The sequence below is a fragment of the Cherax quadricarinatus genome, chromosome 93 (assembly GCF_038502225.1).
Source record: "Cherax quadricarinatus isolate ZL_2023a chromosome 93, ASM3850222v1, whole genome shotgun sequence".
In the NCBI taxonomy this organism is placed as follows: Eukaryota; Metazoa; Arthropoda; class Malacostraca; order Decapoda; family Parastacidae; genus Cherax; species Cherax quadricarinatus.
In genome coordinates this window covers 10,572,171-10,596,946 of record NC_091384.1, presented here as the reverse complement: position 1 = coordinate 10,596,946, position 24,776 = coordinate 10,572,171, and the positions used below count along the sequence as shown (strand labels likewise).

At 44.0% G+C, this 24,776-nt stretch overlaps 1 protein-coding gene and 1 long non-coding RNA gene across 4 annotated transcripts in view; one reads left to right on the top strand and one right to left on the bottom strand.

The window, feature by feature from the left end:
• The window catches only part of LOC138855414 (uncharacterized), a 358,079-nt gene that overhangs the window by 189,390 nt on the left and 143,913 nt on the right, over positions 1 to 24,776 (bottom strand). The window lies entirely within an intron of this gene.
• LOC128703383 (uncharacterized) overlaps positions 13,950 to 24,776 on the top strand; it is a 112,261-nt gene continuing 101,434 nt past the window's right edge. Inside the window, exons 1-2 of one of the 3 annotated variants that reach the window (XM_053798013.2) lie at positions 13,950 to 14,051; positions 14,642 to 14,946. The gene's annotated coding sequence lies outside the window, so the exon portion shown is untranslated. Of the gene's footprint in view, positions 14,947 to 24,776 lie in introns of all 3 variants that reach the window. The other 2 variants (XM_053798012.2, XM_053798011.2) reach the window with 2 other exon arrangements.

The following is a 24,776-nucleotide window of genomic DNA, read 5'->3' as shown; positions in this document are numbered from 1 at the left end:
CTGTTACTGCTGCTGTTACTGTTGCTGTTACTGCTGCTGTTACTGTTGCTGTTACTGTTGCTGTTACTGCTGCTGTTACTGCTGCTGTTACTGCTGCTGTTACTGCTGCTGTTACTGCTGCTGTTACTGCTGCTGTTACTGTTGCTGTTACTGCTGCTGTTACTGTTGCTGTTACTGCTGCTGTTACTGTTGCTGTTACTGTTGCTGTTACTGCTGCTGTTACTGATGCTGTTACTGTTGCTGTTACTGTTGCTGTTGCTGTTACTGCTGCTGTTACTGCTGCTGTTACTGCTGCTGTTACTGCTGCTGTTACTGCTGCTGTTACTGCTGCTGTTACTGCTGCTGTTACTGCTGCTGTTACTGCTGCTGTTACTGCTGCTGTTACTGCTGCTGTTACTGTTGCTGTTACTGCTGCTGTTACTGCTGCTGTTACTGCTGCTGTTACTGTTGCTGTTACTGCTGCTGTTACTGCTGCTGTTACTGCTGCTGTTACTGCTGCTGTTACTGTTGCTGTTACTGCTGCTGTTACTGCTGCTGTTACTGCTGCTGTTACTGCTGCTGTTACTGTTGCTGTTACTGCTGCTGTTACTGTTGCTGTTACTGCTGCTGTTACTGCTGCTGTTACTGCTGCTGTTACTGCTGCTGTTACTGTTGCTGTTACTGCTGCTGTTACTGCTGCTGTTACTGCTGCTGTTACTGTTGCTGTTACTGCTGCTGTTACTGTTGCTGCTACTGTTACTGCTGCTGTTACTGCTGCTGTTACTGCTGCTGTTACTGTTGCTGTTACTGCTGCTGTTACTGTTGCTGTTACTGCTGCTGTTACTGCTGCTGTTACTGCTGCTGTTACTGCTGCTGTTACTGCTGCTGTTACTGCTGCTGTTACTGTTGCTGTTACTGCTGCTGCTGCTGTTACTGTTGCTGTTACTGCTGCTGTTGCTGTTACTGCTGCTGTTACTGCTGCTGTTACTGTTGCTGTTACTGCTGCTGTTACTGCTGCTGTTACTGTTGCTGTTACTGCTGCTGTTACTGCTGCTGTTACTGCTGCTGTTACTGCTGCTGTTACTGCTGCTGTTACTGCTGCTGTTACTGTTGCTGTTACTGCTGCTGTTACTGCTGCTGTTACTGCTGCTGTTACTGCTGCTGTTACTGCTGCTGTTACTGCTGCTGTTACTGTTGCTGTTACTGCTGCTGTTACTGCTGCTGTTACTGCTGCTGTTACTGCTGCTGTTACTGTTACTGCTGCTGTTACTGCTGCTGTTACTGTTGCTGTTACTGTTGCTGTTACTGCTGCTGTTACTGCTGCTGTTACTGTTGCTGTTACTGTTGCTGTTACTGCTGCTGTTACTGCTGCTGTTACTGCTGCTGTTACTGTTGCTGTTACTGCTGCTGTTACTGCTGCTGTTACTGCTGCTGTTACTGCTGCTGTTACTGCTGCTGTTACTGTTGCTGTTACTGCTGCTGTTACTGTTGCTGTTACTGCTGCTGTTACTGCTGCTGTTACTGTTGCTGTTACTGTTGCTGTTACTGCTGCTGTTACTGCTGCTGTTACTGATGCTGCTGTTACTGCTGCTGCTGTTGCTGTTACTGCTGCTGTTACTGCTGCTGTTACTGTTGCTGTTACTGCTGCTGTTACTGTTGCTGTTACTGCTGCTGTTACTGCTGCTGTTACTGTTGCTGTTACTGCTGCTGTTACTGTTGCTGTTACTGCTGCTGTTACTGCTGCTGTTACTGCTGCTGTTACTGCTGCTGTTACTGCTACTGCTGCTGTTACTGTTACTGCTACTGTTACTGCTACTGCTGCTGTTACTGCTACTGTTACTGCTGCTGTTACTGCTGCTGTTACTGCTGCTGTTACTGCTGCTGTTACTGTTGCTGTTACTGCTGCTGTTACTGCTGCTGTTACTGCTGCTGTTACTGCTGCTGTTACTGTTGCTGTTACTGCTGCTGTTACTGCTGCTGTTACTGCTGCTGTTACTGTTACTTCTGCTGTTACTGCTGCTGTTACCACTGCTGTTACTGTTGCTGCTACTGTTACTGCTGCTGTTACCGCTGCTGTTACTGTTACTGCTGTTGTTACTGTTGCTGTTACTGCTCCTGTTACTGCTGTTACTGCTGCTGTTACTGCTGCTGTTACTGTTGCTGTTACTGCTGCTGTTACTGTTGCTGTTACTGCTGCTGTTACTGCTGCTTCTGTTGCTGCTGTTACTGCTGCTGCTGTTACTGTTGCTGTTACTGCTGCTGTTACTGCTGCTGTTACTGTTGCTGCTGCTGTTACTGCTGCTGTTACTGTTACTGCTGCTGTTACTGCTGCTGTTACTCTTGCTATTACTGCTGCTGTTACTGTTGCTGTTACTGTTGCTGTTGCTGTTACTGCTCCTGTTACTGCTGTTACTGCTGTTACTGCTGCTGTTACTGCTGCTGTTACTGCTGCTGTTACTGTTGCTGTTACTGCTGCTGTTACTGCTGCTGTTACTGTTGCTGTTACTGCTGCTGTTACTGCTGCTGTTACTGTTGCTGTTACTGCTGCTGCTGTTACTGCTGCTGTTACTGTTGCTGTTAATGTTGCTGTTACTGCTGCTGTTACTGTGGCTGTTACTGTTGCTGCTACTGCTGTTGATACTGATGCTGTTACTGTTGCTGTTACTGTTGCTGCTACTGTTGCTGTTACTGTTGCTGCTGTTACTGTTGCTGCTGTTACTGTTGCTGCTGTTACTGTTGCTGTTACTGCTGCTGTTACTGTTGTTACTGCTGCTGTTACAACTGTTACTGTTGTTACTGCTGCTGTTACTGCTGCTGTTACTGTTGCTGTTACTGCTGCTGTTACTGTTGCTGCTACTGCTGCTGTTACTGTTGCTGCTACTGCTGCTGTTACTGCTGCTGTTACTGTTGCTGTTACTGCTGCTGTTACTGCTGCTGTTACTGCTGTTGTTGCTGTTACTGCTGCTGTTACTGCTGCTGTTACTGCTGCTGTTACTGCTGCTGTTACTGCTGCTGTTACTGCTGCTGTTACTGCTGCTGTTACTGCTGCTGTTACTGTTGCTGTTACTGCTGCTGTTACTGATGCTGTTACTGATGCTGTTACTGTTACTGTTGCTGTTACTGTTGCTGCTACTGCTGCTGTTACTGCTGCTGTTACTGTTGCTGTTACTGTTGCTGTTGCTGCTGCTGTTACTGCTGCTGTTACTCTTGCTGTTACTGTTGCTGTTACTGCTGCTGTTACTGTTACTGTTGCTGTTACTGCTGCTGTTACTGCTGTTACTGTTGCTGTTACTGCTGCTGTTACTGTTGCTGTTGCTGTTACTGCTGCTGTTACTGATGCTGTTACTGCTGCTGTTACTGCTGCTGTTACTGCTGCTGTTACTGATGCTGTTACTGTTGCTGTTACTGTTGCTGTTGCTGTTACTGCTGCTGTTACTGATGCTGTTACTGCTGCTGTTACTGCTGCTGTTACTGCTGCTGTTAGTGCTGCTGTTACTGCTGCTGCTACCGTTGCTGTTACTGCTGCTGTTACTGTTGCTGTTACTGCTGCTGTTTCTGTTGTTGTTACTGCTGCTGTTACTCTTTGTTACTGTTGCTGTTACCGTTGTTGTTACTGCTGCTACCGTTGCTGTCACTGCTGCTGTTACTGTTGTTGCTGTTACTGCTGTTACTACTGCTGTTGTTACTGCTGTTACTACTGCTGTTACTACTGCTGCTGTTACTGCTGTTACTACTGCTGTTACTACTGCTGCTGTTACTGTTGCTGTTACTGCTGCTGTCACTCTTGCTGTTACTGTTGCTGTTACTGTTGCTGTTACTGCTGCTGTTACCGTTGCTGTTACTGCTGCTGCTATCGTTGCTGTCACTGCTGCTGCTACTGTTGCTTTTACTGCTGTTACTGTTGCTGTTACCGTTGTTACTGCTGCTGCTGTTACTGCTGCTGCTGTTACTGTTGTTGCTGTTACCATTCTTACTGTTGCTGTTCCCGTTAATGCTGCAATTACTGCTGCTCTTCGTTGCTGCTGCTGTTACCGTTACTGTTGCTGTTACTGCTGCTGATATTGTTGCTGTTACTGCTTGCCTCTACCGTTATTACTGTTGCTGTTACTGCTGTTACCGCTGTTACTGTTCTGTTACTATTGCTGTTACTGCTGCTGTTACCGTTGTTACTGTTGCTGTTAGCGTAGTTGTTTCTGATACCGTTGTTACTGTTGCTGTTAGCGTACTGTTGCTGTTACTGCTGCTGTTACCGCTACTGTTACTACTGCTGTTACCGCTGCTGCTACTGCTCTTACTGCTATTACCGTTGTTGTTACTGCTGCTGTTACTGTTGCTGTTACTGCTGCTGTTACTGCTACTGTTGTTACTTCTGTTACTGTTCCCGTTACTCTTGCTGTTACTGTTACTGCTGCTGTTACTGTTACTTCTGCTGTTACTGTTACTTCTGATGTTACTGCTGCTGTTACCGTTGCTGTTATTGCTGCTACTGTTACTGCTCCTGTTTTTGTTGCTGCTGTTATAACCGTTGTTACTGCTGGTACTGTTACTGTTGCTTTTACCGTTACTGCTATCGTTGCTGTTCCTGCTGCTGTTACTGCTGTTACCGTTGTTACTGTTGCTGCTGCTGTTACTGTTGCTGTTACTGTTGCTGCTACTGCTGCTGTTACTGCTTCTTTTACTGTTGCTGTTACTGATGTTACTGCTGCTGTTAGAGCTGCTGCTATTACTACGGCTGTTACTGTTGCTGTTACTGTTGTTACTGCTGCTGTGACTGCTATTACTACGGCTGTTATTGTTACTGCTGCTGTTACTGCTATTGCTGCTGCTGTTACTGTTACTGCTGCTTTTACTGTTATTGCTGTTACTGTTATGTGCTGTTACTGCTATTGTTACTGCTGTTACTGCTGCTATTACTGATATTGCTGATGTTACTGTTGTTACTGATGTAACTGCTGTTATTACTGCTGTTACTCTTGCTGTTACTGCTAGTTACCGTTGTTACTGCGTCTATTACTATTGTTACCGCTGTTGCCGTTGCTGTTACTGCTGTTATTACTTTTTATTGTTGCTGTTACTATTACCGTTGCTGTTACTGCTGCTGTTACTGTTGTTACTGCTGTTACTGATGTTACTGTTACTGATGGTGCTACTGATGTTACCGCTGCTGTTACTGTTATTACTGATACTTTTACTGCTGCTGTTATTGAAGTTATTACTCCTGTTACTGCTGCTGTTACTGTGAGGGTGTGCTCGCAGAACAGCCCTCCTGTTACTGTGAGATTGTGTATACAGAACATCACTGCTGTTACTGTTGTGTACACAGAACATCACTGCTGTTACTACTGCTGTTACTGTTGTGTACACAGAACATCACTGCTGTTACTGTTGTGTACACAGATCACTGCTGTTACTACTGCTGTTACTGTTGTGTACACAGAACATCACTGCTGTTACTGTTGTGTACACAGAACATCACTGCTGTTACTGTTGTGTACACAGAACATCACTGCTGTTACTGTTGTGTACACAGAACATCACTGCTGTTACTGTGTACACATCACTGCTGCTACTGTTGTGTACACAGAACATCACTGCTGTTACTGTTGTGTACACAGAACATCACTGCTGTTACTGTTGTGTACACAGAACATCACTGCTGTTACTGTTGTGTACACAGATCACTGCTGTTACTGTTGTGTACACAGATCACTGCTGTTACTGTTGTATACACAGAACATCACTGCTGTTACTGTTGTGTACACAGAACATCACTGCTGTTACTACTGCTGTTACTGTTGTGTACACAGATCACTGCTGTTACTGTTGTGTACACAGATCACTGCTGTTACTGTTGTGTACACAGAACATCACTGCTGTTACTGTTGTGTACACAGAACATCACTGCTGTTACTACTGCTGTTACTGTGTACACAGAACATCACTGCTGTTACTGTTGTGTACACAGAACATCACTGCTGTTACTGTTGTGTACACAGAACATCACTGCTGTTACTGTTGTGTACACAGAACATCACTGCTGTTACTGTTGTGTACACAGATCACTGCTGTTACTGTTGTGTACACAGATCACTGCTGTTACTGTTGTGTACACAGAACATCACTGCTGTTACTGTTGTGTACACAGATCACTGCTGTTACTGTTGTGTACACAGATCACTGCTGTTACTGTTGTGTACACAGAACATCACTGCTGTTACTGTTGTGTTCACAGAACATCACTGCTGTTACTACTGCTGTTACTGTTGTGTACACAGAACATCACTGCTGTTACTGTTGTGTACACAGAACATCACTGCTGTTACTGTTGTGTACACAGAACATCACTGCTGTTACTGTTGTGTACACAGAACATCACTGCTGTTACTGTTGTGTACACAGAACATCACTGCTGTTACTGTTGTGTACACAGAACATCACTGCTGTTACTGTTGTGTACACAGATCACTGCTGTTACTGTTGTGTACACAGATCACTGCTGTTACTGTTGTGTACACAGAACATCACTGCTGTTACTGTTGTGTACACAGAACATCACTGCTGTTACTGTTGTGTACACAGAACATCACTGCTGTTACTGTTGTGTACACAGAACATCACTGCTGTTACTGTTGTGTACACAGAACATCACTGCTGTTACTGTTGTGTACACAGATCACTGCTGTTACTGTTGTGTACACAGATCACTGCTGTTACTGTTGTGTACACAGAACATCACTGCTGTTACTGTTGTGTACACAGAACATCACTGCTGTTACTGTTGTGTACACAGATCACTGCTGTTACTGTTGTGTACACAGAACATCACTGCTGTTACTGTTGTGTACACAGAACATCACTGCTGTTACTACTGCTGTTACTGTTGTGTACACAGAACATCACTGCTGTTACTGTTGTGTACACAGAACATCACTGCTGTTACTACTGCTGTTACTGTTGTGTACACAGAACATCACTGCTGTTACTGTTGTGTACACAGAACATCACTGCTGTTACTGTTGTGTACACAGAACATCACTGCTGTTTTATTTATCTTATTCATCAACAAAGACAGCCAGGTGTTGTACATGTCTTGTTCATCAACTAGTGACTGGACCACTGTGGTCCTGGATGACATCAATGGACCACTGTGGTCCTGGATAACATCAATGGACCACTGTGGTCCTGGATGACATCAATGGACCACTGTGGTCCTGGATGACATCAATGGACCACTGTGGTCCTGGATGACATCAATGGACCACTGTGGTCCTGGATGACATCAATGGACCACTGTGGTCCTGGATGACATCAATGGACCACTGTGGTCCTGGATGACATCAATGGACCACTGTGGTCCTGGATGACATCAATGGACCACTGTGGTCCTGGATGACATCAATGGACCACTGTGGTCCTGGATGACATCAAAGGACCACTGTGGTCCTGGATGACATCGATGGACCACTGTGGTCCTGGATGACATCAATGGACCACTGTGGTCCTGGATGACATCAATGGACCACTGTGGTCCTGGATGACATCAATGGACCACTGTGGTCCTGGATGACATCAATGGACCACTGTGGTCCTGGATGACATCAATGGACCACTGTGGCCCTGGATGACATCAATGGACCACTGTGGTCCTGGATGACATCAATAGACCACTGTGGTCCTGGATGACATCAATAGACCACTGTGGTCCTGGATGACATCAATGGGCCACTGTGGTCCTGAATGACATCAATGGACCACTGTGGTCCTGGATGACATCAATGGACCACTGTGGTCCTGGATGACATCAATGGACCACTGTGGTCCTGGATGACATCAATGGACCACTGTGGTCCTGGATGACATCAATGAACCACTGTGGTCCTGGATGACATCAATAGACCACTGTGGTCCTGGATGACATCAATGGGCCACTGTGGTCCTGGATGACATCAATGGACCACTGTGGTCCCGGATGACATCAATGGACCACTGTGGTCCTGGATGACATCAATGGACCACTGTGGTCCTGGATGACATCAATGGACCACTGTGGTCCTGGATGACATCAATGGACCACTGTGGTCCTGGATGACATCAATGGACCACTGTGGTCCTGGATGACATCAATGGACCACTGTGGTCCTGGATGACATCAATGGACCACTGTGGTCCTGGATGACATCAATGGACCACTGTGGTCCTGGATGACATCAATGGACCACTGTGGTCCTGGATGACATCAATGGACCACTGTGGTCCTGGATGACATCAATGGACCACTGTGGTCCTGGATGACATCAATGGACCACTGTGGTCCTGGATGACATCAATGGACCACTGTGGCCCTGGATGACATCAATGGACCACTGTGGCCCTGGATGACATCAATGGACCACTGTGGTCCTGGACATCAATGGACCACTGTGGTCCTGGATGACATCAATGGACCACTGTGGTCCTGGATGACATCAATGGACCACTGTGGTCCTGGATGACATCAATGGACCACTGTGGCCCTGGATGATATCAATGGACCACTGTGGCCCTGGATGACATCAATGGACCACTGTGGTCCTGGATGACATCAATGGACCACTCTGGTCCTGGATGACATCAATGGACCACTGTGGTCCTGGATGACATCAATGGACCACTGTGGTCCTGGATGACATCAATGGACCACTGTGGTCCTGGATGACATCAATGGACCACTGTGGTCCTGGATGACATCAATGGACCACTGTGGTCCTGGATGACATCAATGGACCACTGTGGTCCTGGATGACATCAATGGACCACTGTGGTTCTGGATGACATCAATGGACCACTGTGGTTCTGGATGACATCAATGGACCACTGTGGTCCTGGATGACATCAGTGGACCACTGTGGTCCTGGATGACATCAATGGACCACTGTGGTCCTGGATGACATCAATGGACCACTGTGGTCCTGGATGACATCAATGGACCACTGTGGTCCTGGATGACATCAATGGACCACTGTGGTCCTGGATGACATCAATGGACCACTGTGGTCCTGGATGACATCAATGGACCAATTTAAGCTCTTTTGAAGGCCATGTTTTCTGCATTATAATTCTAATTTTGACTGAAAATAGCATTGGTGGACCAGTGGACCAGTGGACCGGTGGACCAGTGTCTCCAACCCTCCCTCCAGAGCAGCATTATCGCCTCTACTACAGATATAAGGGTGTAAATTGATCAGTTAACGGGAGACCACAACGGTCCTCACTGTTGATACTGTTAACAGAACAACAGTTGACAGGGACAAGCTTTCACTCACAAACATCAGGTTCGACCCCCCTCACCTCTGTTAGGAGGTGCAAAAAACAGAACCCTTACAAAACGGTTCTAATTTCCTGTTAGTGTCAGCAACAGATGTACACATTACTGTTGTGTGTACATATTACTGCTGTGTGTACACATTACTGTTGTGTACACATTACTGTTGTGTGTACACATTAGTGTTGTGTGTACAAATTACTGTTGTGTGTACACATTACTATTGTGTGTACACATTACTGTTGTGTGTACACATTACTATTGTGTGTACACATTACTATTGTGTGTACACATTACAACTGTGTGTACACATTACTGTTGTGTGTACATATTACTGCTGTGTGTACACATTACTATTGTGTGCACACATTACTGTTGTGTGTACACATTACTGTTGTGTGTACACATTACTGTTGTGTGTACACATTACTGTTGTGTGTACACATTACTGTTGTGTGTACACATTACTATTGTGTGTACACATTACAACTGTGTACACATTACTATTGTGTGTACACATTACTGTTGTGTGTACACATTATTGTGTGTACACATTACAACTGTGTGTACACATTACTGTTGTGTGTACACATTACAACTGTGTGTACACATTACTATTGTGTGTACACATTACAACTGTGTGTACACATTACTATTGTGTGTACACATTACTGTTGTGTGTACACATTACTATTGTGTGTACACATTACAACTGTGTGTACACATTACTATTGTGTGTACACATTACAACTGTGTGTACACATTGTGTGTACACATTACTATTGTGTGTACACATTACAACTGTGTGTACACATTACTATTGTGTGTACACATTACTGTTGTGTGTACACATTACTGTTGTGTGTACACATTACAACTGTGTGTACACATTGTGTGTACACATTACTATTGTGTGTACACATTACAACTGTGTGTACACATTACTATTGTGTGTACACATTACTGTTGTGTGTACACATTACTATTGTGTGTACACATTACTGTTGTGTGTACACATTACTATTGTGTGTACACATTACAAATGTGTGTACACATTACTATTGTGTGTACACATTACTGTTGTGTGTACACATTACTATTGTGTGTACACATTACTGTTGTGTGTACACATTACTATTGTGTGTACACTTTACTGTTGTGTGTACACATTACTGTTGTGTGTACACATTACTGTTGTGTGTACACATTACTGTTGTGTGTACACATTACTATTGTGTGTACACATTACTGTTGTGTGTACACATTACTGTTGTGTGTACACATTACTGTTGTGTGTACACATTACTGTTGTGTGTACACATTACTGTTGTGTGTACACATTACTGTTGTGTGTACACATTACTGTTGTGTGTACACATTACGGTTGTGTGTACACATTACGGTTGTGTGTACACATTACGGTTGTGTGTACACATTACTGTTGTGTGTACACATTACAGTTGTGTGTACACATTACGATTGTGCGTACACATTACGGTTGTGTGTACACATTACGATTGTGTGTACACATTAAAGTTGCATGTACATACATTAAAGGCGTGTATACACATTAAAGTTCTGAGTATACATACATAGGAGGGGTGTGTGCATATAAACGTTGTGTACACATATATTAAAGTTGTGTGTACACATATATTAAAGTTGTGTGTACACATATATTAAAGTTGTGTGTACACATTAAAGTTGTGTGTACACACAGACTGAAGGTGTGGGTGTACACATTAAAGTTGTGTGTACACGTAGAATGTCGTACAGATGGAGTACCTTGAAGTGTACTCCCTGGAACACTAGCGATAACGATACATCATAAATTACACCTGGAAAATACTGGAGGAGCAGCGAATATACTGTGAGGAAAGTGAAAAAGTGTAAAGGTACCAAGACTCTTCAACACTTGATGGTACACAACAAGTGATAATAGTACACTAGTGATGCACTGGTAGTGGTACACCACCACTGGTAGTGATACACCACCGGTGGTAATGGTACACTAGTAGTGCTGCACTGGTAGTGGTATACTGGTAGTGGCACACTGGTAGTGGTACACCACCAATGGTAATGGTACACTAGTAGTGCTGCACTGGTAGTGGTACACCACCACTGGTAGTGGTATACTGGCAGTGGTACACTGGTAGTGGTACACCACCAGTGGTAATGGTACACTAGTAGTGCTGCACTGGTAGTGGTACACCACCACTGGTAGTGGTATACTGGCAGTGGTACACTGGTAATGGTACACTAGTAGTGCTGCACTGATAGTGGTACACTGGTAGTGGTACACCAACAGTGGTAATGGTACACTAGTAGTGCTTCACTGGTAGTGGTACACCACCACTGGTAGTGGTACACCACCAGTGGTAATATGCTAGTAGTGCTGCACTGGTAGTGGTACACTGGTAGTGGTACACCACTGGTAGTGGTACACTGGTAGCGATACACCACCACTGGTAGTGGCACACTGGTAGTAGCATACTGGTAGTGGTACACTGGTAGTGGTATACTGGTAGTGGTACACTGGTAGTGGTACACTGGCAGTGGTACACCACTGGTAGTGGTACACCACCACTGGTAGTGGTACACTGGTAGTGGTACACTGGTTATGGTACACTGGTTATGGTACACTAGTTATGGTACACTGGTAGTGGTACACTGGTTATGGTACACTGGTTATGGTACACTGTTAGTGGTACACTGGTAGTGGTACACTGGTAGTGGTATATCACTGGCAGTGGTACACTGGTAGTGGTACACTGGTAGTGGTACACTGGTTATGGTACACTGGTTATGGTACACTGGTTATGGTACACTGGTAGTGGTACACTGGTTATGGTACACTGGTTATGGTACACTGTTAGTGGTACACTGGTAGTGGTACACTGGTAGTGGTATATCACTGGCAGTGGTACACTGGTAGTGGTACACTGGTAGTGGTACACTGGTTATTGTACACTGGTTATGGTACACTGGTAGTGGTACACTGGTTATGGTACACTGGTTATGGTACACTGTTAGTGGTACACTGGTAGTGGTACACTGGTAGTGGTATATCACTGGCAGTGGTACACTGGTAGTGGTACACTGGTAGTGGTACACTGGTTATGGTACACTGGTTATGGTACACTGGTAGTGGTATATCACTGGTAGTGGTACATCACTGGCAGTGGTACACTGGTAGTGGTATACTGGTAGTGGTACACTGGTTATGGTACACTGGTTATGGTACACTGGTAGTGGTACACTGGTAGTGGTGCACTGGTAGTGGTATATCACTGGTAGTGGTACATCACTGGCAGTGGTACATCACTGGCAGTGGTACATCACTGGCAGTGGTACATCACTGGCAGTGGTACATCACTGGCAGTGGTACACTGGTAGTGGTACACTTGTTGAGGTACACCGGTAGTGGTACACCAGCATTGGTAGTGATATACTGGTAGTGGTACAATGGTTGAGGTACACCATCACTGGTAGTGGTACACCACCATTGGTAGTGGTATACTGGTAGTGGTATCACTGGTAGTGGTACATTGGTTGAGATACACCATCACTGGTAGTGGTACACCATGACTGGTAGTGGTATACCATCACTGGCAGCGGTACACACACCACTGCACCACTGGCAGCGGTACACACATCACTGGAAGTGGTACACCATCACTGGTAGAGGTACACTGGTAATGGTACACCACTACTGGTAGTGGTATACTGGTACATCGCTGGTAGTGGTACACTTGTAGTGGTACACCGGTGGTGGTACACCGGTGGTGGTACGCCTAAGACAACTCAACGGTACACAGAGGGTTGGTTGTGCAGCCTAGCGGCAGTGGTACACTGACTGAGCCGCACGACCACTGGTGGTACACTGGGCCGCACCACCACTGGTGGTACACTGGGCCGCACCACCACTGGTGGTACACTGGGCCGCACCACCACTGGTGGTACACTGGGCCGCACCACCACTGGTGGTACACTGGGCCGCACCACTGGTGGTACACTGGGCCGCACCACTGGTGGTACACCGGGCCGCACCACTGGTGGTACACTGGGCCGCACCACTAGTGGTACACTGGGCCGCACCACTGGTGGTACACTGGGCCGCACCACTAGTGGTACACTGGGCCGCACCACCACTGGTGGTACACTGGGCCGCACCACTAGTGGTACACTGGGCCGCACCACTAGTGGTACACCGTTCCTCACCACTGGTGGTACACTGGGCCGCACCACCACTGGTGGTACACTGGGCCGCACCACTAGTGGTACACCGGGCCGCACCACTAGTGGTACACTGGGCCTCACCACTGGTGGTACACTGGGCCGCACCACCACTGGTGGTACACTGGGCCGCACCACTAGTGGTACACCGGGCCGCACCACTAGTGGTACACTGGGCCTCACCACTGGTGGTACACTGGGCCGCACCACTAGTGGTACACCGGGCCGCACCACTAGTGGTACACCGGGCCTCACCACTGGTGGTACACTGGGCCGCACCACCACTGGTGGTACACTGGGCCGCACCACTAGTGGTACACTGGGCCGCACCACTAGTGGTACACTGGGCCGCACCACTAGTGGTACACTGGGCCGCACCACTAGTGGTACACCGGGCCGCACCACCACTGGGCCTCAGTATTGAACAGGACGCTGGTGGAGGGAGACGCGCGACTCCATACCTCCCTCCATCTATCTCCTCTCCTCCACTCCATCTATCCAGTGGTACAGTGTACCCTCCTGTGCCGCTCTGGAGGTGCGCCACACTCACATATTTTATACTACTAACAACAGGTGTTTACTAACATCATTTACAAGGTGATTTAAAATTTCTTTGTTTCAAGACGGGTTCCTGCCGTATATCTTAGCAAAATACATCGTCTCGGCCGCCTACTGTATGATTTATACAGTGATCTTGTTGTATTTTGCGCCTGTGGACTTCAAAATGCATCTAAATCAATAGAATAGTGACGATTTTGAATTAGAAATGACGTTTTCTGGTGTAAATCTTGGAAAATACATCGTCTGGGCCTCCTACTGTATGATTTATGCAATAGTCTTCTTGTATTTTGCGCCTGTGGACTTCAAAATACATCTAAATCATTAGAAAAGTGACGATTTTGAATTAGAAATGACATTTTCTGGTGTAAAATCTAAGAAATGAGTCTTTTCCTGATGTAAATGTTGGAAAATACATCGTCTGGGCCTCCTACTGTATGATTTATACAATAATTTTGCACCTGTGGACTCCAAAATACATTTAAATCATTAGAAAAGTGACGATTTTGAATTAGAAACGACGTTTCCGTGTCAAAATATTTAGATATTAATCCTCTTCTGGTACAGATCACAGAAAATACATCACCTGGGCCCCTACTGTATGATTTATACAATAAACTTCTTGTATTCTGCACCCATCGACTTCAAAATACATCTAAAACGGCAAACAAATGTGTTTTTGAATTAGAAACAAGACGATTTTGATCTCTAAATTCCATCTGGACGAATTTTTATTAAATGAAAAATAGATAGACAGAGAAGTTAATGAGGAAAATACAAGTGTATTTCTGGTGTATTTTGTTGTATTAAGATAAAATACATCAGATAGAGAGGTGATAAAACCTGCTCTTACTGTATTACGCAGCTTCAAGGTAAGTATCATTAATAACAACTGGAATAATAACTAAGAATAATCATAATTGAGATTTATCAAGTCATGTTTCACACAGTGTAGAGCTTTGTGTTTCACACAGTGTAGAGCTTTGTGTTTCACACAGTGTAGAGCTTTGTGTTTCACACAGTGTAGAGCTTTGTGTTTCACACAGTGTAGAGCTTTGTGTTTCACACAGTGTAGAGCTTTGTGTTTCACACAGTGTAGAGCTTTGTGTTTCACACAGTGTAGAGCTTTGTGTTTCACACAGTGTAGAGCTTTGTGTGTCACACAGTGTAGAGCTTTGTGTGTCACACAGTGTAGAGCTTTGTGTTTCACACAGTGTAGAGCTTTGTGTGTTGTAGAGCTTTGTGTTTCACACAGTGTAGAGCTTTGTGTTTCACACAGTGTAGAGCTTTGTGTTTCACACAGTGTAGAGCTTTGTGTGTCACACAGTGTAGAGCTTTGTGTGTCACACAGTGTAGAGCTTTGTGTTTCACACAGTGTAGAGCTTTGTGTTTCACACAGTGTAGAGCTTTGTGTTTCACACAGTGTAGAGCTTTGTGTGTCACACAGTGTAGAGCTTTGTGTTTCACACAGTGTAGAGCTTTGTGTTTCACACAGTGTAGAGCTTTGTGTTTTACACAGTGTAGAGCTTTATGTTTCACTCAGTGTAGAGCTTTATGTTTCACTCAGTGTAGATCTTTGTGTTTCACTCAGTGTAGAGCTTTGTGTTTCACACAGTGTAGAGCTTTGTGTTTCACAGTGTAGAGCTTTGTGTTTCACTCAGTGTAGAGCTTTGTGTTTCACTCAGTGTAGAGCTTTGCGTTTCACTCAGTGTAGAGCTTTGCGTTTCACTCAGTGTAGAGCTTTGTGTTTCACTCAGTGTAGAGCTTTGTGTTTCACTCAGTGTAGAGCTTTGTTTCACTCAGTGTAGAGCTTTGTTTCACTCAGTGTAGAGCTTTGTTTCACTCAGTGTAGAGCTTTGTGTTTCAGTGTAGAGCTTTGTGTTTCAGTGTAGAGCTTTGTGCTTCAGTGTAGAGCTTTGTGTTTCAGTGTAGAGCTTTGTGTTTCAGTGTAGAGCTTTGTGTTTCAGTGTAGATCTTTGTGCTTGACTCAGTGTAGAGCTTTGTGCTTGACTCAGTGTAGAGCTTTGTGTTTGACTCAGTGTAGAGCTTTGTGTTTGACTCAGTGTAGAGCTTTGTGTTTGACTCAGTGTAGAGCTTTGTGTTTGACTCAGTGTAGAGCTTTGTGTTTGACTCAGTGTAGAGCTTTGCGTTTCACTCAGTGTAGAGCTTTGCGTTTCACTCAGTGTAGAGCTTTGCGTTTCACTCAGTGTAGAGCTTTGCGTTTCACTCAGTGTAGAGTTTTGTGTTTCAGTGTAGAGCTTTGTTTCACTCAGTGTAGAGCTTTGTGTTTCACTCAGTGTAGAATTTTGTGTTTCAGTGTAGAGCTTTGTTTCACTCAGTGTAGAGCTGTGTGTTTCAGTGTAGAGCTTTGTTTCAGTGTAGAGCTTTCTGTTTGACTCAGTGTAGAGCTTTGTGTTTCAGTGTAGAGCTTTGTTTCAGTGTAGAGCTTTCTGTTTGACTCAGTGTAGAGCTTTGTGTTTCAGTTTAAAGCTTTGTGTTTCACTCAGTGTAGAGCTTTATGTTTCACTCAGTATAGAGCTGTATGTTTCACTCAGTATAGAGTTGTATGTTTCACTTAGTGTAGATCTGCATGTTTCACTCAGTATAGAGCTGTATGTTTCACTCAGTGTAGAGCTGTATGTTTCACTCAGTGTAGAGCTGTATGTTTCACTCAGTGTAGAGCTGTATGTTTCACTCAGTGTAGAGCTGTATGTTTCACTCAGTATAGAGCTGTATGTTTCACTCAGTATAGAGCTGTATGTTTCACTCAGTATAGAGCTGTATGTTTCACTCGGTGTAGAGCTTTATGTTTCACTCAGTGTAGAGCTGTATGTTTCACTCAGTATAGAGCTGTATGTTTCACTCAGTATAGAGCTGTATGTTTCACTCAGTATAGAGCTGTATGTTTCACTCAGTATAGAGCTTTATGTTTCACTCAGTGTAGAGTTGTATGTTTCACTTAGTATAGAGCTGTATGTTTCACTCAGTGTAGAGCTTTCAGTGTAGAGCTTTGTTTCAGTGTAGAGTTGTTTGACTCAGTGTAGAACTTTGTGTTTGACTCAGTGTAGAGCTTTACAACCAGTGTATATACACTGAGATATACACCTCTGAGTGTACACACAGACACTTCTCTGTGTGCACAATGTTCTGCATACAAGCGGATTCTGACATGTACACCACATGTTGTAATACCTTGTTCAACTGTGTATTATGTCTTAATAAATTATTATTATTATTATTATTATTATTAATTATTATTATTATTATTATTAATGTATATAGTACACAGAACATACACCTCTCAGTGTATATAGACTAACAAAGCTGGTCTTGGACCATATAGAGTCTCGCTTCAGCTTCTGGTCTGCTGACCAAGACCAACTGGTCCAAACACTCACACAGCCTCACTTCAGCTTCTGGTCTGCTGACCAAGACCAACTGGTCCAAACACTCATACAGTCTCACTTCAGCTTCTGGTCTGCTGACCAGGACCAACTGGTCCAAACACTCACACAGTCTCACTTCAGCTTCTGGTCTGCTGACCAAGACCAACTGGTCCAAACACTCACACAGTCTCACTTCAGCTTCTGGTCTGCTGACCAAGACCAACTGGTCCAAACACTCACACAGTCTCACTTCAGCTTCTGGTCTGCTGACCAAGACCAACTGGTCCAAACACTCACACAGCCTCACTTCAGCTTCTGGTCTGCTGACCAAGACCAACTGGTCCAAACACTCACACAGTCTCACTACAGCTTCTGGTCTGCTGACCAAGACCAACTGGTCCAAACACTCACACAGCCTCACTACAGCTTCTGGTCTGCTGACCAAGACCAACTGGTCCAAACACTCACACAGCCTCACTTCAGCTTCTGGTCTGCTGACCAAGACCAACTGGTCCAAACACTCACACAGTCTCACTTCAGCTTCTGGTCTGCTGACCAAGACCAACTGGTCCAAACACTCACACAGCCTCACTTCAGCTTCTGGTCTGCTGACCAAGACCAACTGGTCCAAACACTCACACAGTCTCACTACAGCTTCTGGTCTGCTGACCAAGACCAACTGGTCCAAACACTCACACAGTCTCACTTCAGCTTCTGGTCTGCTGACCAAGACCAACTGGTCCAAACACTCACACAGCCTCACTTCAGCTTCTGGTCTGCTGACCAAGACCAACTGGTCCAAACACTCACACAGCCTCACTTCAGCTTCTGGTCTGCTGACCAAGACCAACTGGTCCAAACACTCACACAGCCTCACTTCAGCTTCTGGTCTGCTGACCAAGACCAACTGGTCCAAACACTCACACAGTCTCACTACAGCTTCTGGTCTGCTGACCAAGACCAACTGGTCCAAACACTCACACAGTCTCACTTCAGCTTCTGGTCTGCTGACCAAGACCAACTGGTCCAAACACTCACACAGCCTCACTTCAGCTTCTGGTCTGCTGACCAGGACCAACTGGTCCAAACACTCACACAGCCTCACTTCAGCTTCTGGTCTGCTGACCAAGACCAACTGGTCCAAACACTCACACAGCCTCACTACAGCTTCTGGTCTGCTGACCAAGACCAACTGGTCCAAACACTCACACAGTCTCACTTCAGCTTCTGGTCTGCTGACCAAGACCAACTGGTCCAAACACTCACACAGTCTCACTACAGCTTCTGGTCTGCTGACCAGGACCAACTCACAATTATTTATTGGCTCCACAAACAAAAATGTTAACCCTGAAAAAATTCGTAATAACGAATTCTACTCGTCTTTTATACAATAAATAATTTTTTACTCAATTCTTCTCAAAATCAAATGTTCTTTGACATCCTATTTCAAAAACATCTAATATTGACAGTCTTCAAAAATTATTATAATGGGTTTTTATAATATTTTTAATGGATAACTTTTAAAAAAATCCCGTTGTTCCCCAAGACTATTGTTGTTTTTAATAAAAATGTTGAACAATGGGACACTGAAACAATGCTTATTGTCATAGCCCCATTATATATGGATTTATATATATATATATATATATATATATATATATATATATATATATATATATATATATATATATATATATATATATATATATATATATATAGTTTTAACACATCGGCGGTCTCCCACCAAGGCAGAAAGGTACAAAGAAAGAAAAAACTTTCACCATCATTCACTCCACCACTGTCTTGCCAGAGGTGCTTTACACTACAGTTATAAAACTGCAACATTAAACCCGTCCTTCAGAGTGCAGACACTGTACTTACCATCTCCAGGACTCAAGTCCAGCCTGCCAGTTTCCCTGAATCCCTTCATAAATGTTACCTTGCATACACTCCAACAGCACGTCAAGTCGTAAAGACCATTTGTCTCCATTTGCTCCTCACTAACACGCTGACGCACGCTTGCTGGAAGTCCAAGCCCCTCGCACACAAAACCTCCATTACCCCCTCCCTCCAACCTTTCCTAGGCCGACCCCTACCCCGCCATCCCTCCACTACAGATTTATACACTCTCGAAGTCATTCTATTTTGTTCCATCCTCTCTACATGTCCGAACCATCTCAACAACCCCCTCCTCAGCTCTCTGGATAATAGTTTTGGTAATTCTGCACCTCCTCCTAATCTCCAAACTACGAAGTCTCTGAATTATATCCACAGACTTCTCAGTGCACCACTTACCTTTTTCCCCTCATCAATTCTATAATTCACCTCATCTTTCATAGACTCATCCGCTGACACGTCCACTACCAGATATCTGAATACATTCACCTCCTCCATACTTTCTCCCTCCAATCTAATATCCAATCTTTCGTTACTTAATTTTATCCTTATCACCTTACTCTTTCCTGTATTCACTTTTAATTTTCTTCCTTTACATACCCTACCAAACTCATCCACCAACCTCTGCAACTTCTCTTCAGAATCTCCCAAAACCACAGTGTCATCAGCAAAGAGCAACTGTGACAATTCCCACTTTGTGTTAGATTATTTATCTTTTAACCCCACACTTCTTGCCAACACCCGAGCATTCACTTCTCTTACAACCCCATCTATAAATATACTGAACAACCCTGGTGACACATCCTTATCTAAGGCCTACTTTTACTGGGAAATAATCTGCCTCTCGCCTACATACTGTAACCTGACCCTCACTATCCTCGTAAAAACTCTTCACATTGCCCCTCTATCCACCCTGTCATATGCTTTTCCAAATCCATAAATGCCACAAAAACCTCTTTACTCTTATCAAAATACTGTTCACGTATATGTTTCACTGTAAATACCTGGTCTACACACCCCCTACCCTTCCTAAAGCCTCCTTGTTCATCTGCTATCCTGTTCTCCGTCTTACTTTCAATAACTCTATCATACACTTTACCAGGTATACTCAATAGACTTATTCACCTATAATTTTTACACTCTCTTTAGTCCCTTTTGCCTTTATACAAAGGCAATTATATATATATATATATATATATATATATATATATATATATATATATATATATATATATATATAAACACTGATCTCTGGCTGAAGGAGACTCGAACCTACGAACCTTGGAACAAGGTACGCAGTGCTTTACCAATCTACCCACACTGGACCAATACCTTGGAGTCCAGCTTGCGCTAGACTTTGATCCAAGGCAGCCAGCTTTCAGGGAGAAGGCTTACAGCTTATCATCTCATCCCCTGCATGCATCAGCCTTTCTAGAGATATTAACAATGCAAGGAATTCGCAAGAGCAGGCGAAATATACACAAACACTGATCTCTGGCTGAAGGAGACTCGAACCTACGAACCTTGGAACAAGGTACGCAGTGCTTTACCAATCTACCCACACTGGACCAATACCTTGGAGTCCAGCTTGCGCTATATGTATGTGTGTGTGTGTGTGTGTGTGTGTGTGTGTGTGTGTGTGTGTGTGTGTGTGTGTGTGTGGTGCCGAATAGGTAAAATTGGTCAATTAGCAAGAACTCGTTTAAAATAAAGTCCTTTCTAAAATTTCCTAAAAACATCAAAAACACAGGAAAGGAGGAACACTGCAGTAGGCCTACTGGCCCATACTAGGCAGGTCCTTCACATACTCAACCCACTAACATAAACGCTGCACAAGACAGGTATACAACACCGACAAGATGACACCTGAGACACACATGCAACATCTCGATATCTTTATTGTAGACGTTTCGCCCACCTGTGGTTTTATCAGTACAGATTCTAGGACATAATTTGAAGACAGTAGAACTATATACACAAGATAAGGTAATCAGTCCCTCAGCCTTGGAGTCGGTGTGCAGAGCACCGGTTCTAAAGTTTTTTTGTACCAAAAGAACCTTAGAAAACTTACCTAACCTTATTATAACAAGCTCAATTTAATTTGGCTTAATCCAGCTAAATATATTTTAGATAAGTTTACAATAATTTAATAAACAAACACAATGAAACGTATTTTTGTCGTCAGGTTCAGAATGATTTTTGCGAAATTAAAGCATAAAAATTTTTTCGCTCTTATTCGGCAAGAAGAGCGTTGCTATGTAAGCCAAAATCGTAAGTTTTACCTATTAGGCACGACATTATATATATATATATATATATATATATATATATATATATATATATATATATATATATATATATATATATATATATATATATATATATATATATATATATATAAGATCACAGTAAACAGGTGATTTCAAAATATGCAAAACAACCACTCTGAAAGAATAGAGAAATTCCAAGCGCTTTCGTGACTACTCACATTATCAAGTTCCTTGATAATGTGAGTAGTCACGAAAGCGCTTGGAATTTCTCTATTCTTTCAGAGTGGTTGTTTTGCATATATATATATATATATATATATATATATATATATATATATATATATATATATATATATATATATATATATATATATATATAATATATATATATATATATATATATATATATATATATATATATATATATATATATATATATATGTCGTGCCGAATATGTAAAACTGGTCAATTAGCAAGAACTCATTTAAAATTAAGTCCTTTCTGAAATTTTCTCTTATACGTTTAAATATATTTTTTTCATTAATGTTGAGGCAAAAATTTTTAATTTTGCACCAAAAGAAACTTAAAAAACTTACCTAACCTTATTATAACAAGAACAATTTATTTTAGCCTAAACCAACTAAATATATTTTAGATTTGTTTACAATAATTTAATACTAAACCAACGCAGTGAAATATATTTTTTTCGTTAGGTTCAGAATGATTTTGGCGAAATTATTGCATACACAAATTTTCCCTTGTCCTATATGGCAAGATGAACGTTGATATTTAAGCCAAGATCGCAAGTTCTGCCTATTCGGCACGACATATATATATATATATATATATATATATATATATATATATATATATATATATATATATATATATATATATATATATATATATATATATAGGATGAGTGGTAAAAGATACCAAACCACCACAGGGGGTAGTTGAATATCTCTAGGCCTTTCATGTTGCAACCAGCACTTTCTCAGGAGGTTGCAATGTTGCAGAGGAAAAAGTGACCATGCAGGTGCATACATGAGAACTGCTGCTGCAAGGCAGCAGTGACCACAGGTGGCACCTGATACTCTAGTGGCACCTGACACTAGTGGCACCTGGCACTAGTGGCACCTGGCACTAGTGGCACCTGGCACTAGTGGCACCATGACTCAGTAATGAACAAGATAATACATAGTGACATGTCAGTTATAACGAAAATAACGTCAGACTTCCATTCGTTACGTTATAAAATAACGTAAATTCTTATTTCTTGTATTTGTAGTAATATGTTTTGGGATTTTTTTCGTAATTAGTGTATTAAATTAAATATACTTAACAGGTGATTGATAATTATTGGTCTCATAACATATTTTTTTTTGTAATCTATTGTGGAATTTCTCTTATGTATGCTAATTAACAACTAAATATTCATCTATATATATGTCCAGTGGAGATGTCATGTCTGATGTCATGGGTGATGAATGTTGCAGCGAGGAGAAGGCTGGAGGCAGTGGAGATGTCATGTCTGATGTCATGGGTGATGAATGTTGCAGCGAGGAGAAGGCTGGAGGCAGTGGAGATGTCATGTCTGATGTCATGGGTGATGAATGTTGCAGCGAGGAGAAGGCTGGAGGCAGTGGAGATGTCATGTCTGATGTCATGGGTGATGAATGTTGCAGCGAGGAGAAGGCTGGAGGCAGTGGAGATGTCATGTCTGAGGGCAATGTGTGGTGTGAATATAATGCAGAGAATTCGTAGTTTGGAAGTTAGGAGGAGGTGCGGGATTACCAAAACTGTTGTCCAGAGGGCTGAGGAAGGGTTGTTGAGGTGGTTCGGACATGTAGAGAGAATGGAGCGAAACAGAATGACTTCAAGAGTGTATCAGTCTGTAGTGGAAGGAAGGCAGGGTAGGGGTCGGCCTAGGAAAGGTTGGAGGGAGGGGGTAAAGGAGGTTTTGTGTGCGAGGGGCTTGGACTTCCAGCAGGCGTGCGTGAGCGTGTTTGATAGGAGTGAATGGAGACAAATGGTTTTTAATACTTGACGTGCTGTTGGAGTGTGAGCAAAGTAACATTTATGAAGGGGTTCAGGGAAACTGGCAGGCCGGACTTGAGTCCTGGAGATGGGAAGTACAGTGCCTGCACTCTGAAGGAGGGGTGTTAATGTTGCAGTTTAAAAACTGTAGTGTAAAGCACCCTTCTGGCAAGACAGTGATGGAGTGAATGATGGTGAAAGTTTTTCTTTCTCGGGCCACCCTGCCTTGGTGGGAATCGGCCAGTGTGATAATAATATATGTCCAGCAACAGTCGTGGTCATTACGGTGCCCTGTGGCCTGGTGTGGGTAGCATCCTGGGTGTTAGTGGCCTGGTGTGGGTAGCATCCTGGGTGTTAGTGGCCTGGTGTGGGTAGCATCCTGGGTGTTAGTGGCCTGGTGTGGGTAGCATCCTGGGTGTTAGTGGACTGGTGTGGGTAGCATCCTGGGTGTTAGTGGCCTGGTGTGGGTAGCATCCTGGGTGTTAGTGGCCTGGTGTGGGTAGCATCCTGGGTGTTAGTGGACTGGTGTGGGTAGCATCCTGGGTGTTAGTGGCCTGGTGTGGGTAGCATCCTGGGTGTTAGTGGCCTGGTGTGGGTAGCATCCTGGGTGTTAGTGGCCTGGTGTGGGTAGCATCCTGGGTGTTAGTGGACTGGTGTGGGTAGCATCCTGGGTGTTAGTGGACTGGTGTGGGTAGCATCCTGGGAGTTAGTGGCCTGGTGTGGGTAGCATCCTGGGTGTTAGTGGCCTGGTGTGGGTAGCATCCTGGGTGTTAGTGGTCTGGTGTGAGTAGCATCCTGGGTGTTAGTGGCCTGGTGTGGGTAGCATCCTGGGTGTTAGTGGCCTGGTGTGGGTAGCATCCTGGGTGTTAGTGGCCTGGTGTGGGTAGCAGCCTGGGTGTTAGTGGCCTGGTGTGAGTAGCATCCTGGGTGTTAGTGGACTGGTGTGGGTCACATCCTGGGTGTTAGTGGACTGGTGTGGGTCACATCCTGGGTGTTAGTTGACTGGTGTGGGTCACATCCTGGGTGTTAGTGGACTGGTGTGGGTCACATCCTGGGTGTTAGTGGACTGGTGTGGGTCACATCCTGGGTGTTAGTGGACTGGTGTGGGTC